Below are 18,231 nucleotides of genomic sequence, written 5' to 3'. Positions count from 1 at the left end.
CATCGTCAATAAGAAGGTCCAAGGGATACAGTAAACCTGAAGTAAAGCATCGAAATCCATAACTAGTATCACAGGAATGGTTTAAAACATTGACAGTAAGCAGAGTCAGTCTTCTTGTACTTAAGTCGACATTGTGCTTTTTTTATTTAATTCCGATGCAATTTCTGTGTTTCATCGTCAATAAGAAGGTCCAAGGGAGACAGTATACCTGGAGTGAAGCATCGCAATCTATAACTAGTGTCACAGGAATGGTTCAAAACAGAGACAGTAAGAACAGTCAGACTTCTTTTTCTTAAGTCGGCATTGTGCCTTTTGTATTGAATTCCGATGCAATTTCTGTGTTTCATCGTCAATAAGAGGGTCCACGGGATACAGTAAACCCGGAGTGAAGCATCAGAGTCTATAACTAGTGTCACAGGAATGGTTCAAAACATAGACAGTAAGAAGAGTCAGTCTTCTTGTACTTAATTCGGCATTGTGCCTTTTGAATTAAATTCCGATGCAATTTCTGTGTTTCATCGTCAATAAGAAGGTCCGAGGGATACAGTAAAGCTCAAGAGAAACATCAGAATAAAAAAATTGTGTCACAGGAATGGTTCAAAGCATGGAGAGTAGGAAGTGGCAGTCTTCTTGTACTTAAGTCGGCATTGTGCCTTTTGTGTTTAATTCCGATGCAATTTCTGTGTTTTATCGTCAATACGAAGGTCAGACGGATACAGTAAACCTGAAGTGAGGCATCGGAATCTATAACTAGTGTCGCAGGAATGGTTCAAAACATAGTCAGTAAGAAGAGTCCGTCTTCTTGTACTTAAGTCGGCATTGTGCTTTTGTATTTAATTCCGATGCAATTTCTGTGTTTCATCGTCAATAAGAAGGTCCAAGGTATACAGTAAACCTGGAGTGAAGCATCGGAATAAAAAACTAGTGCCACAGGAATGGTTCAAAACATAGAGAGTAGGAAGAGGCAGTCTTCTTGTACTTAAGTCGGCATTGTGCCTTTTGTATTTAATTCCGATGCGATTTCTGTGTCTCATTGTCAATAGGAAGGTCCAAGGGATACAATAAACCTGAAGTGAAGCATCGGAATCTATAACTAGTGTCACTGGAATGGTTCAAAACATAGTCAGTAAGAAGAGTCAGTCTTCTTGTACTTATGTCGGCATTGTGCCTCTTCTATTTAACTCCGATGCAATTTCTGTGTATCATCGTCAATAAGAAGGTCCAAGCGATACAGTAAACCTGGAGTGTAGCATCGGAATCTATAACTAGTGTCACAGGAATGGTTAAAAGCATAGACAGTAAGAAGAGTCAGTGTTCTTGTACTTAAGTCGGCATTGTTCCTTTTGTATTTAATTCCGATGTAATTTCTGTGTTTTATCGTCAATAAGAAGGTCAGAGGGATACAGTAAACCTGAAGTGAGGCATCGGAATCTATAACTAGTGTCGCAGGAATGGTTCAAAACATAGTCAGTAAGAAGAGTCCATCGTCTTGCACCTAAGTCAGCATTGTGCTTTTGTATCTAATTCCGATGCAATTCCTGTGTTTCATCGTCAATAAGAAGGTCCAAGGTATACAGTAAACCTGGAGTGAAGCATCGGAATCTATATCTAGTGTCACAGGGATGGTTCAAAACACAGACAGTGAGAGGAGTTTTCTTTTTGTACGTAATTCGGCATTGTTAGTTTTGTATTTCATTCCGACGCAATTTCTGTTTTTCATCGTCAATAAGAACGTCAGAGGGATACAGTAAATCTGAAGTGAAGCATCGTAATCCATAACTAGTGTCACAAGAATGGTTCAAAACATATACAGTAAGAAGCGTCAGTCTTCTTGTACTCAAGTCAGCATTGTGTCTTTTGTATCTAATTCCGATGTAATTTCTATGTTTTATCGTCAATAAGAAGGTCAGAGGGATACTGTAAACCTAAAATGAAACATCGGAATCTATAACTAGTGTCACAGGAATGGTTCAAAACATAGTCAGTAAGAAGAGTCAGTCTACTTCTATTTAAGTCGGCATTGCGCTTTTTGTATATAATTCCGATGCAATTTGTGTGTTTCATCGTCACTAAGAAGGTCAGTGGGATACAGTGATCCTGAAGTTAAGCTTCGGAAACTATAACTAGTGTCACAGGAATGGTTCAAAACATAGTCAGTAAGAGGAGTCAGTCTTCTTGTAGTTAAGTCGGTATTGTGAATTTTCTATTTAATTCCGATGCAATTTCTGTGTTTCATCGTCAATAAGAAAGTCAGAGGGATACAGTCAACCTGAAGTGAAGCTTCGGAATCTATAACTAGTGTCACAGGAATGGTTCGAAACATAAACAGTGGGAAGAGTCAGTCTTCTTGTACTTAAGTCGGCATTGTACCTTTTATATTTAATTCCGGTGCAATTTCTGTGTTTCATCGTAAATATGAAGGTCCAAGGGATACAGTAAACCTGAAATGAACCATCGGAATGGATAACTAGTGTCACAGGAATGATTCAAACCATAGACAGTAGGAGACGTCAGTCTACACCTACTGAAGTCGGCATTGTGCCTTTTGTATTCAATTCCGATGCAATTTCTGTGTTTCACCGTCAATAAGAAGGTCAGAGGGATACAGTAAACCTAAAGTGAAGCATCGGAATCTATAACTAGTGTCACAGGAAAATTTCAAATCATTGACAGTAGGAAGATTCAGTCTTCTTGTACTTAAGTCGGTATTGTGTCTTTTCTATTTAATTCCGATGGAATTTCTGTGTTTCACCTTCAATAAGAGGGTCAGAGGGATACAGTAAACCTAGAGTGAAGCATCGGAATCTATAACTAGTGTCACAGGAATGGTTCAAAACAAAGACAGTAAGAAGAGTCAGTCTTCTTGTACTTAATTCGGCATTGTGCGTTCTGTATTTCATTTCGACGCAATTTCTGTGTTTCATCGTCAATAAGAACTTCAGAGGGATACAGTAAATCTGAAGTGAAGCATCGGAATCTATAACTAGTGTCACAGGAATGGTTCAAAACATAGACTGCAAGAAGAGTCAGTCTTCTTGTACTTAATTTGGCATTGTGCCTTTTGTATTTAATTCGGATGTAATTTCTGTGTTTTGTCGTCAATAAGAAGGTCAGAGGGATACAGTAAACCTGAAGTGAAGCATCAGAATCTATAACTAGTGTCACAGGAATGGTTCAAATCATAGTTAGCGAGAACAGTCTGTCTTCTTGTACTTATGTCAGCATTGTGCCTTTTGTATTTATGTCCGACGCAATTTCTGTGTTTCATCGCCAAAAGGAAGGTCCAAGGGATACAGTGAACCTGAAGTGAAGCATCAGAACCTATAACTAGTGTCACAGGAATGGTTCAAACATAGTCAATAAGAAGAGTCAGTCTTCTTGTACTTAAGTCGGCATTGTGCCTTTTGTATTTAATTCCGATGCAATTTCTGTGTTTCATCGTCAGTAAGAAAGTCAGAGGGATACAGTAAACTTGAAGTGAAGCATCGGAACCTATAACTAGTGTCACAGGAATGGTTCAAAAGATAGACAGTTGGAAGAGTCATTCCTCTTGTACTTAAGTCGGCATTGTGCCTTTTGTGTTTGATTCTGATGCAATTTCTGTGTTTCATCGTCAATAAGAAGGTCCGAGGGATACAGTAAACCTCAAGTGAAGCATCGGAATAAAAAGCTAGTGTCACAGGAATGGCTCAAAACATAGAGAGTAGGAAGAGTCAGTCTTCTTGTACTTAAGTCGGCACTGTGCCTTTTCTATTTAATTCCGATGCAATTTCTGTGTTTCATCGTCAATAAGAAGGTCCAAGGTATACAGCAAACCTGGAGTGTAGCATCGGAATCAATAACTAGTGTCATAGGAATGGTACAGAACATAGACAGTAAGATGAGTGAGTTCTCTTGTACTTAAGTCGGCATTGTGCCTTTTGTATTTAATTCCGACGCAATTTCTGTGTTTCATCGTCAATGAGAAGGTCCAAGAGATACAGTAAACCTGAAGTGAAGCAACCGAATCTATAACTAGTGTCCCAGGAATGGTTCAAAACATAGTCAGTAAGAAGAGTTAGACTTCTTGTACCTAAGTCGGGATTGTGCCTTTTGTATTTAATGCCGATGTAATTTCTGTGTTTCATCGTCAATATGACGGTCTAAGGGATACGATAAACCTGGAGTGAAGCATCGGAATCTATAACTAGTGTCACAGAAATGGTTCAAAGCATACACAGTAAGAAGAGTCAGTCTTCTTGTACTTAAGTCGTCATTGTGCCTTTTGTATATAATTCCGAAGCAATTTGTGTGTTTCATCGTCAATAAGAAGGTCCAAGGGGTACAGTAAACCTGAAGTGAAGCATCGGAATCTAAAACTAGTGTCACAGGAATGGTTCAAAACATAGACAGTAGGAGGAGTCAGTCCTCTTGTACTTAAGGCGGTATTGTGCCTTTTCTATTTAATTGGGATTCAATTTCTGAGTTTCATCGTCAATAAGCACGTAAGAGGGATACAGTAACTCTGAAGTGAAGCTTCGGAATCTATAACTAGTGTCACAGGAATGGTTCAAAACATAAAGAGTTGGAAGAGTCTGTCTTCTTAGACTTAGGTCGGAATTGTGCCTTTTGTATTTTATTCCGATGCAATTTCTGTGTTTCATCGTCCATAAGAAGGTCCGAGGGATACAGTAAACCTCAAGTTAAGCATTGGAATAAAAAACTTGTGTCACAGGAATGGTTCAAAACATAGAGAGTAGGAAGAGTCAGTCTTCTTGTACTTAACTCGGCATTGTGCTTTATCTATTTAATTCCGATTCGATTTCTGTGTCTCATCGTCAATAGGAAGGTCCAAAGGATACAGTAAACCTGACGTGAAGCGTCGGAATTTATAACTAGTGTCACAGGAATGGTTGAAAACATACACAGTAGGAAGAGTCAGTCTTCTTGTACTTAAGTCGGCATTGTGCCTATTGTATTTAATTCCGATGCAATTTCAGTGTTTCATCGTCAATAAGAAGGTCCAAAGGATACAGTAAACCTGGAGTGAAGCATCGGAATCTATAACTAGTGTCACAGGGATGGTTCAATACATAGACAGTAAGAAGAGTCTGTCTTCTTGTACTTAAATCGGCATTGTGCCTTTTGTATTTAATTCCGATGCAATTTCTGTGTTTCATCGTCAATAAGAAGGTCCGACGTATACAGTAATCCGGAAGTAAAGCAACGGAATCTATGACTAGTGTCACTGGAATGGTTCAAAACATAGTCAGTAAGAAGAGTCAGTCTTCTTGTACTTAAGTCGGTATTGTGCCTTTGTATTTAATTCCGATGCAATTTCTGTGTTTCATCGTCAATAAGAAGGTCCCAGGGATACAGTAAACGTGAAGTGAAGCATCGGAATCTATTACTAGTGTCACAGGAATGGTTCAAAACATAGTCAGTAAGAAGAGTCAGTCTTCTTGTACTTAAGTCTTCATTGTGAATTTTCTTTTTAATTCTGATGCAATTTCCGTGATTCATCGTCAATGAGAGAGTCAGAGGGATACAGTAAACCTGAAGTGAAGCATCGGAATCTATAACTTGTGTCACAGGAATGCTTCAAATCGCAGACAGTTGTAAGAGTCATTCCTCTTGTACTTAAGTCGGCATTGTGCCTTTTGTATTTGATTCCGATGCAATTTCCGTGTTTCATCGCCAATAAGAAGGTCCGAGGGATACAGTAAACCTCAAGTGAAGCATCGGAATAAAAAGCTAGTGTCACAGGAATGGCTCAAAGCATAGAGAGTAGGAAGAGGCAGTCTTCTTGTACTTAAGTCGGCCTTGTGCCTTTTCTATTTAATTCCGATGCGATTTCTGTGTCTCATTGTCAATAGGAATGTCCACGGGATACAGTAAACCTGAAGTGAAGGATCGGAATCTATAACTAGTGTCACAGGAATCTTTCAAAACATAGTCAGTAAGAAGAGTCAGTTTTCTTGTACTTAAGTCGGCATTGTGCCTCTTCTATTTAGCTCCGATGCAATTTCTGTGTTTTATCGTCAATAAGAAGGTCCAAGTGATACAGTAAACCTGGAGTGAAGCATCGGAATCTATAACTAGTGTCACAGGAATGGTTCAAAGCATAGACAGGAAGAGGAGTCAGTCTTCTTGTACGTAATTCGGCATTGTGCCTTTTGTATCTCATTCTGACGCAATTTCTGTGTTTCATCGTCAATAAGAACGTCAGAGTGATACAGTAAATCTGAAGTGAAGCATCGGAATCCATAACTAGCGTCACAGGAATGGTTCAAAACGTAGACAGTAAGAAGAGTCAGGCTTCTTGTACTTAAGTCGGCATTGTGCCTCTTGTAATTGATTCCGATGTAATTTCTGTGTTTTATCGTCAATAAGATTGTCAGAGGGATACTGTAAACCCGAAATGAAACATCGGAATCTATAACTAGTGTCACAGGAATGGTTCAAAACATAGTCAGTAAGAAGAGTCAGTCTTCTTGTACTGGAGTCGGCATTATGCCTTTTGTATTTAATTCAGATGCAATTTCTGAGTTTCATCGACACTAAGAAGGTCAGTGGGATACAGTAATCGTGAAGTTAAGCATTGGAATCTATAACTAGTGTCACAAGAATGGATAAAAGCATAGTCAGTAAGAAGAGTCAGTCTTCCTGTAGTTAAGTCGGTATTGTGCCTTTTCTATTTAATTCCGATGCAATTTCTGTGTTTCATCGTCAATAAGACGGTCCAAGGGAGACAGTATACCTGGAGTGAAGCATCGCAATCTATAACTAGTGTCACAGGGAATGGTTCAAAACACAGACAGTAAGAAGAGTCAGACTTCTATTACTTAAGTCGGCTTTGTTCCTTTTGTATTTAATTCCGATGCAATTTTGTGTTTCATCGTCAATAAGAGGGTCCACGGGATACAGTAAACCTGGAGTGAAGCATCAGAGTCTATAACTAGTGTCAGAGGAATGATTCAAAACATAGACAGTAAGAAGAGTCAGTCTTCTCGTACTTAATTCGGCATTGTGCCTTTTGTATTTAATTCCGATGCAATTTCTGTGTTTCATCGTCATAACAAGGTCAAGGGATACAGTAATCCTGAAGGTAAGCATCGGAATCTATAACTAGTGTCACAGGAATAGTTCAAAGAATGGACAGTAGGAAGAGTCAGTCTTCTTGTATTTAATTCGGTATTGTGCCATTTCTGTTTAATTCCGATGCATTTCAGTGTTTCATCGTCAATAAGAAGGTCAGAGGGATACAGTAAACCTGAAGTGAAGCATCCGAATCTATAACTAGTGTCACAGGAATGGTTCAAAACATAGACAGTTGGAAGACTCAGTCTTCTTGTACTTAAGTCGGCATTGTGCCTTTTGTATTTAATTCCGATGCAATTTCTGTGTTTCATCGTCAATAAGAAGGTCCGAGGGATACAGTAAACCTCAAGAGAAACATCAGAATAAAAAAATTGTGTCACAGGAATGGTTTCAAAGCATAGAGAGTAGGAAGTGGCAATCTTCTTGTACTTAAGTCGGCATTGTGCCTTTTGTATTTAATTCCGATGCAATTTCTGTGTTTCATCGTCAATAAGAAGGTCCGAGGGATACAGTAAACCTCAAGAGAAACATCAGAATAAAAAAATTGTGTCACAGGAATGGTTCAAAGCATAGAGAGCAGGAAGTGGCAATCTTCTTGTACTTAAGTCGTCATTGTGCCTTTGTATTTAATTCCGATGCAATTTCTGTGTTTTATCGTCAATACGAAGGTGAGACGGATACAGTAAACCTGAAGTGAGGCATCGGAATCTATAACTAGTGTCGCAGGAATAGTTCAAAACATAGTCAGTAAGAAGAGTCCGTCTTCTTGTACTTAAGTCGGCAATGTGCATTTGTATTTAATTCCGATGCAATTTCTGTGTTTGATCGTCAATAAGAAGGTCCAAGGCATACAGTAAATCTGGAGTGAAGCATCGGAATCTATAACTAGTGTCACAGCAATCGTTCAAAACATAGATAGTAAGAGGAGTCAGTCTTCTTGTACGTAATTCGGCATTGTGCCTTTTGTATTTCATTCCGACGCAATTTCTGTGTTTCATCGTCAATAAGAAGGTCCAAGGCATACAGTAAACCTGGAGTGAAGCTTCGGAATAAAAAACTAGTGTCACAGGAATGGTTCAAACATAGAGAGTAGGAAGAGGCAGTCTTCTTGTACTTAAGTCGGCATTGTGCCCTTTGTATTTAATTCCGATGTAATTTCTGTTTCATCGTCAATAGGAAGGTCAGAGGGAAACAGTAAACGTGAAGTGAGGCATCGGAATCTATAAGTAGTGTCGCAGGAATCAAAACATAGAGAGTAGGAAGAGGCAGGCCTCTTTTACTTAAGTCAACATTGTGCCTATTCTATTTAATTCCGATGCGATTTCTGTGTCTCATTGTCAATAGGAAGGTCCAAGGGATACAGTAAACCTAATGTGAGGGATCGGAATCTATAACTAGTGTCACAGGAATGGTTCAAAACAAAGTCAGTAAGAAGAGTCAGTTTTCTTGTACTTAAGTCGGCATTGTGCCTCTTCTATTTAACTCCGATGCAATTTCTGTGTTTCATCGTCAATAAGAAGGTCCAAGTGATACAGTAAACCTGGAGTGAAGCATCGGAATCTATAACTAGTGTCACAGGAATGGTTCAAAGCATAGACAGGAAGAGGAGTCAGTCTTCTTGTACGTAATTCGGCATTGTGCTTTTTGTATCTCATTCCGACGCAATTTCTGTGTTTCATCGTCAATAAGAACGTCAGAGGGATACAGTAAATCTGAAGTGAAGCATCGGAATCCATAACTAGCGTCACAGGAATGGTTCAAAACTTAGACAGTAAGAAGAGTCAGGCTTCTTGTACTTAAGTCGGCATTGTGCCTTTTGTAATTAATTCCGATGTAATTTCTGTGTTTCATCGTCAATAAGAAGGTCCGAAGGATACCGTAACCTCAAGTGAAGATCGGAATAAAAAACTAGTGTCAAAGGAATGGTTCAAAACGTAGAGAGTAGGAAGAGTCAGTCTTCTAGTACTTATGTCGGCATTGTGCTGTTTCTATTTAATTCCGATGCGATTTCTGTGTCTCATTGTCAATAGGAGGTCCAAGGGATAGAGTAAACCTGAAGTGAAGCATCGGAATCTATAACTAGTGTCACAGGAATGGTTCAAAACATAGTCAGTAAGAAGAGTCCGTCTTCTTGTACTTAAGTCGATATTGTGCTTTTGTATTTAATTCCCATGCAATTTCTGTGTTTCATCCTCAATAAGAAGGTCAAGGTATACAGTAAAACTGTAGTCAAGCATCGGAATCCATAAGTAGTGTCACAGGAATGGTTCAAAACATAGACAGTAAGATGAGTCCTTCTTCTTGTACATAAGTCAGCATTGTGCCTTTTGTATTTAATTCCGATGCAATTTCTGTGTTTCATCGTCAATAAGAAGGTCCAAGGGAGACAGTATACCTGGAGTGAAGCATCGCAATCTATAACTAGTGCCACAGGAATGGTTCAAAACACAGACAGTAAGAAGAGTCAGACATCTTTTACTTAAGTCGGCTTTGTTCATTTTGTATTTAATTCCGATGCAATTTCTGTGTTTCATCGTCAATAAGAAGGTCCAAGGGATACAGTAATCCTGAAGGTAAGCATCGGAAACTATAACTTGTGTCTCATTGTCAATAGGAGGTCCAAGGGATACAGTAAACCTGAAGTGAAGCATCGGAATCTATAACTAGTGTCACAGGAATGGTTCAAAACATAGTCAGTAAGAAGAGTCAGTCATCTTGTAGTTAAGACGGTATTGTGCCATTTGTATTTAATTCCGATGCAATTAGTTTGTTTCATCGTTAATAAGAAAGTCCAAGGGATACAGTAAACCTGAAGTGAGCCATCGGAATCTATAACTAGTGTCGCAGGAATAGTTCAAATCATTGTCAGTAAGAAGAGTCCGTCTTCTTGTACTTAAGTCGGCATCGTGCTTTTGTATTTAATTCCGATGCAATTTCTGTGTTTGATCGTCAATAAGAAGGTCCAAGGCATACAGTAAACCTGGAGTGAAGCATCGGAATCTATAACTAGTGTCAGAGGAATCGTTCAAACATAGACAGTAAGAGGAGTCAGTCTTCTTGTACGTAATTCGGCATTGTGCCTTTTGTATTTCATTCCGACGCAATTTCTGTGTTTCATCGTCAATAGGAAGGTCCAAGGCATACAGTAAACCTGTAGTGAAGCATCGGAATAAAAAACTAGTGTCACAGGAATGGTTCAAAACATAGAGAGTAGGAAGAGGCAGTCTTCTTGTACTTAAGTCGGCATTGTGCCTTTTCTATATAATTCCGATGCGATTTCTGTGTCTCATTGTCAATAGGAAGGTCCAAGGGATACAATAAACGTGAAGTGAAGCATCGGAATCTATAACTAGTGTCACAGGAATGGTTCAAAACATAGTCAGTAAGTAGAGTCAGTCTTCTTGTACTTAAGTCGGAATTGTGCCTCTTCTATTGAACTCCGATGCAGTTTCTGTGTTTCATCGTCAATAAGAAGGTCCAAGCGATACAGTAAACCTGGAGTGTAGCATCGGAATCTATAACTAGTGTCACAGGAATGGTTCAAAGCATAGACAGTAAGAAGAGTCAGTCTTCTTGTACTTAAGTCGGTATTGTGAATTTTCTATTTAATTCCGATGCAATTTCTGTGTTTCATCGTCAATATGAAAGTCAGAGGGATACAGTAAACCTGAAGTGAAGCATCGGAATCTATAACTAGTGTCACAGGAATGGTTCAAAACATAAACAGTTGGAAGAGTCAGTCTTCTTGTACTTAAGTCGGCATTGTGCCTTATAAATTGAATTCCGGAGCAATCTCTGTGTTTCATCGTAAATAAGAAGGTCCAAGGGATACAGTAAACCTGAAGTGAAGCACCAGAATCTAAAACTTAGTGTCACAGGAATGGTTCAAAACATAAAGAGTTGAAGAGTCAGTCTTCTTAGACTTAGGTCGGAATTGTGCCTTTTGTATTTCTTTCCGATGCAATTTCTGTGTTTCATCGTCCATAAGAAGGTCCGAGGGATACAGTAAACCTCAGTGTAGCATTGGAATAAAAAACTAGTGTAACAGGAATGGTTCAAAACATAGAGAGTAGGAAGAGTCAGTCTTCTTGTACTTAAGTCGGCATTGTGCTTTATCTATTTAATTCCGATTCGATTTCTGTGTCTCATCGTCAATAGGAAGGTCCAAAGGATACAGTAAACCTGACGTGAAGCGTCGGAATTTATAACTAGTGTCACAGGAATGGTTCAAAACATAGTCAGTAAGAAGAGTCAGTCTTCTTGTACTTAAGTCATCATTGTGAATTTTCTTTTTTAATTCCGATGCAATTTCTGTGTATCATCGTCAATATGAAGGTCTAAGGGATACGGTAAACCTGGAGTGAAGCATCGGAATTTATAACTAGTGTCACAGGAATGGTTCAAAAACATAGACAGTAAGAAGTGTCAGTAATCTTGTACTTAATTCGGCATTGTGCCTTTTGTATTTAATTCTGAAGCAATTTCTGTGCTTCATCGTCAATAAGAAGGTCCGAGGGATACAGCAAACCTGAAGTGACGCATCGGAATCTATAACTAGTGTCACAGGAATGGTTCAAACATAGACAGTAAGAAGAGTCAGTCTTCTTGTACCTAATTCGGGATTGTGCTTTTTCTATTTTATTCCGATGCAATTTCTGTATTTCATCGTCACTAAGAAGGTCAGTGGGATACAGTAATCCTCAAGTTAGGCATCGGAATCTATAACTAGTGTCACATGAATGGTTCAAAATATAGTCAGTAGGAAGAGTCAGTCTTCTTGTACTTAAGTCGGTATTGTGCCTTTTCTATTTAATTCCGATGCAGTTTCTGTGTTTCATCGTCAATAAGAAAGTCAGAGGGATACAGTAAACCTGAAGTGAAGCATCGGGATCCATAACTAGTGTCACAGGAAAGGTTCGAACATAGTCAGTAAGACGAGTCAGTCTTCTTGTACTTAAGTCGGCACTGTGCCTTTTCTATTTAATTCCGATGCAATCTCTGTGTTTCATCGTCATTAAGAAATTCCAAGGGATACAGTAAACCTGGGGTGAAGCATCGGAATCTATAACTAGTGTTACAGTAATGGCTCAAAATATAGACAGTAAGAAGGGTCAGTCTTCTTGTACGTAAGTCGGCTTTGCGCTTTGGTATTTAATTCCGAAGCAATTTCTGTGTTTCATCGTCAATAAGAAGGTCCAAGGTATACAGTAAACCTGGAGTGAAGAATCGGAATCAATAACTAGTGCCATAGGAATGGTTCAGAACTTAGACAGTAAGATGATTGAGTCTTCTGGTACTTAAGTCGGCATTGTGCCTTTTGTATTTAATTCCGAAGCAATTTCTGTGTTTCATCGTCAATATGAAGGTCCAAGGGATACAGTAAACCTGAAGTGAAGCATCGAAATCTATAACTAGTATCACAGGAATGGTTCAAAGCGTAGACAGTAAGCAGAGTCAGTCATTTTGTACTTAAGTCGGCATTGTGCTTTTTTTATTTAATTCCGATGCAATTTCTGTGTTTCATCGTCAGTAATAAGTTCCAAAGGATACAGTAGATCTAGAGTGAAGCATCGGGATCTATAACTAGTGTCACAGGAATGGTCCAAAACATAGACAGTGGGAAGAGTCAGTCTTCTTGTACTTAAGTCTGCATTGTGCCTTTTGTATTTAATTCCGAAGCAATTTCTGTGTTTCATCATCAATAAGAAGGTCCAAGGGATAGAGTAAACCTGAAATGAACCATCGGAATCTATAACTAGTGTCGCAGGAATAGTTCAAAACATTGTCAGTAAGAAGAGTCCGTCTTCTTGTACTTCAGTCGGCATCGTGCTTTTGTATTTAATTCCGATGCAATTTCTGTGTTTGATCGTCAATAAGAAGGTCCAAGGCATACAGTAAACCTGGAGTGAAGCATCGGAATCTATAACTAGTGTCACAGGAATCGTTCAAAACATAGACAGTAAGAGGAGTCAGTCTTCTTGTAAGTAATTCGGCATTGTGCCTTTTGTATTTCATTCCGACGCAATTTCTGTGTTTCATCGTCAATAAGAAGGTCCAAGGCATACAGTAAACCTGGAGTGAAGCATCGGAATAAAAAACTAGTGTCACAGGAATGGTTCAAAACATAGAGAGTAGGAAGAGGCAGTCTTCTTGTACTTAAGTCGGCATTGTGCCTTTTCTATTTAATTCCGATGCGATTTCTGTATCTCATTGTCAATAGGAAGGTCCAAGGGATACAATAAACGTGAAGTGAAGCATCGGAATCTATAACTAGTGTCACAGGAATGGTTCAAAACATAGTCAGTAAGTAGAGTCAGTCTTCTTGTACTTAAGTCGGAATTGTGCCTCTTCTATTGAACTCCGATGCAGTTTCTGTGTTTCATCGTCCATAAGAAGGTCCAAGCAATACAGTAAACCTGGAGTGTAGCATCGGAATCTGTAACTAGTGTCACAGAAATGGTTCAAAACATAGACAGTAAGAAGAGTCAGTCTTCTTGTACTTAAGTCGGTATTGTGAATTTTCTATTTAATTCCGATGCAATTTCTGTGTTTCATCGTCAATAAGAAAGTCAGAAGGATACAGTAAACCTGAAGTGAAGCATCGGAATCTATAACTAGTGTCACAGGAATGGATCAAAACATAAACAGTTGGAAGAGTCAGTCTTCTTGTACTTAAGTCGGCATTGTGCCTTATATATTGAATTCCGGAGCAATTTCTGTGTTTCATCGTAAATAAGAAGGTCCAAGGGATACAGTAAACCTGAAATGAACCATCGGAATCTATAAGTAGTGTCACAGGAATGGTTCAAACCATAGACAGTAGGAGAAGTCAGTCTACACGTACTTAAGTCGGCATTGTGCCTTTTGTATTCAATTCCGATGCAATTTCTGTGTTTCACCGTCAATAAGAAGGTCAGAGGGATACAGTAAACCTGAAGTGAAGCATCGGAATCTATAACTAGTGTCACAGGAATGGTTCAAACATAGTCAGTAAGTAGAGACAGTCTTCTTGTACTTAAGTCGGCATTGTGCCTTTTGTATTTAATTCCGATGCAATTTGTGTTTCATCGTCAATAAGAAGGTCCAAGGGATACAGTAAACCTGAAGTGAAGCATCGGAACCTATAACTAGTGTCACAGGAAAGGTTTAAAACAATGACAGTAGGAAGATTCAGTCTTCTTGTACTTAAGTCGGTATTGTGCCTTTTCTATTTAATTCCGATGGAATTTCTGTGTTTCAACGTCAATAAGAGGGTCAGAGGGATACAGTAAACCTAGAGTGAAGCATCGGAATCTATAACTACTGTCACAGGAATGGTTCAAAACAGAGACAGTAAGAAGAGTCAGTCTTCTTGTACTTAATTCGGCATTGTGCCTTCTGTATTTCATTCCGACGCAATTTCTGTGTTTCATCGTCAATAAGAACGTCAGAGGGATACAGTAAATCTGAAGTGAAGCATCGGAATCTATAACTAGTGTCACAGGAATGGTTCAAAACATAGACAGTAAGAAGAGTCAGTCTTCTTGTACTTAATTTGGCATTGTGCCTTTTGTATTTAATTCGGATGTAATTTCTGTGTTTTGTCGTCAATAAGAAGGTCAGAGGGATACAGTAAACCTGAAGTGAAGCATCAGAATCTATAACTAGTGTCACAGGAATGGTTCAAAAATAGTCAGCGAGAATAGTCTGCCTCCTTGTACTTATGTCAGCATTGTGCTTTTTGTATTTAATTCCGATGCAATTTCTGTGTTTCATCGCCAAAAGGAAGGTCCAAGGGATACAGTAAACCTGAAGTGTAGCATCGGAATCTATAACTAGTGTAACAGGAATGGTTCAAAACATAGACAGTTGGAAGAGTCATTCCTCTTGTACTTAAGTCGGCATTGTGCCTTTTGTGTTTGATTCTGATGCAATTTCTGTGTTTCATCGTCCATAAGAAGTTCCGAGGGATACAGTAAACCTCAAGTGAAGCATCATAATAAAAAGCTAGTGCCACAGGAATGGCTCAAAACATAGAGAGTAGGAAGAGTCAGTCTTCATGTACTTAAGTCGGCACTGTGCCTTTTCTATTTAATTCCGATGCAATCTCTGTGTTTCATCGTCAATAAGAAATTCCAAGGGATACAGTAAACCTGGAGTGAAGCATCGGAATCAATAACTAGTGTCATAGGAATGGTTCAGAACGTAGACAGTAAGATGAGTGAGTCTTCTTGTACTTAAGTCGGCATTGTGCCTTTTGTATTTAATTCCGAAGCAATTTCTGTGTTTCATCGTCAATATGAAGGTCCAAGGGATACAGTAAACCTGAAGTGAAGCATCGAAATCTATAACTAGTATCACAGGAATGGTTCAAAGCGTAGACAGTAAGCAGAGTCAGTCATTTTGTACTTAAGTCGGCATTGTGCTTTTTTTATTTAATTCCGATGCAATTTCTGTGTTTCATCGTCAGTAATAAGTTCCAAAGGATACAGTAGATCTAGAGTGAAGCATCGGGATCTATAACTAGTGTCACAGGAATTGTCCAAAACATAGACAGTGGGAAGAGTCAGTCTTCTTGTACTTAAGTCTGCATTGTGGCTTTTGTATTTAATTCCGATGCAATTTCTGTGTTTCATCATCAATAAGAAGGTCCAAGGGATAGAGTAAACCTGAAATGAACCATCAGAATCTATAGCTAGTTTCACAGGAATGGTACAAAACATAGACGGTAGGAAAAGTCAGTCTACACGTACTTATGTCGGCATTGTGCCTTTGGTATTTAATTCCGATGCCTTTTCTGTGTTTCATCGTCAATAAGAAGTTCAGAGGGCTACAGTAAACCTGAAGTGAAGCATCGGAGTCTATTACTAGTGTCACAGGAATGGTTCAAAGCATAGACAGTAAGAAGAGTCAGTCTTCTTGTACTTAATTCGGCATTGTGCTTTTTGTATTTTATTCCGATGCAAATTCTGTGTTTCATCGTCACTAAGAAGGTCAGTGGGATACAGTAATCCTCAAGATAAGCATCGGAATCTATAACTAGTGTCACATGAATGGTTCAAAACATAGTCAGTAAGAAGAGTCAGTCTTCCTGTAGTGAAGTCGGTATTGTGCCTTTTCTGTTTAATTCCTATGCAATTTCTGTGTTTCATCGTCAATAAGAAGGTCAGAGGGATACACTAAACCTAAAGTGAAGCATCGGAATCTATAACTAGTGTCACACGAATGGTACGAAGCATAGACAGTTGGAAGAGTCATTCTTCTTGTACTTAAGTCGGCATTGTGCCTTTTGTATTTAATTCCGATGCAATTTCTGTGTTTCATCGTCAATAAGAAGGTCCAAGGGATACAGTAAACCTGAAATGAAACATCGGAATCTATAACTAGTGTCACAGGAATGGTTCGAAACATAGACAGTAGGAAAAGTCAGTCTACATGTACTTAAGTTGGCATTGTGCCTTTTGTTTTTAATTCCGATGCAATTTCTGTGTTTCACCGTCAATAAGAAGGTCCAAGAGAAACAGTATACCTGGAGTGAAGCATCGGAATCTATAACTAGTGTCACAGGAATGGTTCAAAACATAGAGATTTGGAAGATTCAGTCTTCTTGTACTTAAGTCGGAATTGTGGCTTTTGTGTTTCATTCCGATGCAATTTCTGTGTTTCATCGTCCATAAGAAGGTCCGAGGGATACAGTAAACGTCAAGTGAAGCATCGGATTAAAAAACTAGAGACACAGGTATGGTTTAAAACATAGTCCTTAAGAAGAGTCAGTCTTCTTGTACTTAAGTCGGCATTGTGCCTTTTCTTTTTAATTCCGATGCAATTTTTGTGTTTCATCGTCAATAAGAAGGTCAGAGGGATACAGTAAACCTGGAGTGAAGCAACGGAATCTATAACTAGGGTCAAAGGAATGGTTCAAAACATAGACAGTAAGATGAGTCAGTCCTCTTGTACTTATGTCGGCATTGTGCCTTTTGTATTTAATTTCGATGCAATTTCTGTGTTTCAACGCCAATAAGAAGGTCCAAGGGATACAGTAAACCTGAAATGAAACATCGGAATCTATAACTAGTGTCACAGGAATGGTTCGAAACATAGACTGTAGGAAAAGTCAGTCTACATGTACTTAAGTTGGCATTGTGCCTTTTGTTTTTAATTCCGATGCAATTTCTGTGTTTCAACGCCAATAAGAGGGTCCCAGGGATACAGTAAACCTGAAGTGAAGCATCAGAATCTATAACTAGTGTCACAGGAATGGTTCAAAACATAGACAGTAAGATGAGTGAGTCTTCATGTACTTAAGTCGCCATTGTGCATTTTGTGTTTAATTCCGATGCAATTTGTGTGTTTAATCGTCAATAAGATGGTCCAAGCGATACAGTAAACCTGAAGTGAAGCATCGGAATCTATAACTAGTGTCACACGAATAGTTCAAAACATAGAGAGTTGAAAGAGTCAGTCTTCTTGTACTTAAGTCGGCATTGTGCCTTTTGTATTTCATTCCGATGTAATTTGTTTTTCATTGTCCATAAGAAGGTCCGAGGGATACAGTAAACCTCAAGTGAAGCATCGGAATAAAAAAGTAGTGTCACAGGAATGGTTCAAAACATAGAGAGTTGGAAGAGTCAGTCTTCTTGCACTTAAGTCGACATTGTTCTTTTTCTATTTCATTCCAATGAGATTTATGTGTCTCATCGTCAATAGGAAGGTCTAGGGGATACAGTAAACCTGAAGTGAAGCATCGGAATCTACAACTAGCGTCACAGGAATGGTTCAAAACATATACAGTAAGAAGAGTCAGTCTTCTTGTACTTAAGTCGGCATTGTGCCTTTTGTATTTAATTCTGATGGAATTTCTGTGTTTTATCGTCAATAAGAAGGTCAAAGGAATTTAGTAAACGTGAAGTGAAGCATCGGAATCTATAACTAGTGTCACAGGAATGGTTCAAAACATAGTCTGTAAGAAGCCTCAGTCTTTTTGTACTTAAGTCGGCATTGTGCCTTTTCTATTAAATTCCGATGCATTTTCTGTGTTTCATCGTCAAAAAGAAGGGCCAAGGGATACAGTAAACCTGGTGTGAAGCATCAGAATCTATAACTAGTGTCACAGGAATGGTTCAAAACATAGTCCGTAAGAAGAGTCAGTCTTCTTGTACTTGAGCGGGCATT

The sequence above is a fragment of the Schistocerca piceifrons genome, chromosome 3, assembly GCF_021461385.2.
Source record: "Schistocerca piceifrons isolate TAMUIC-IGC-003096 chromosome 3, iqSchPice1.1, whole genome shotgun sequence".
In the NCBI taxonomy this organism is placed as follows: Eukaryota; Metazoa; Arthropoda; class Insecta; order Orthoptera; family Acrididae; genus Schistocerca; species Schistocerca piceifrons.
This window is presented reverse-complemented; position numbering follows the sequence as displayed.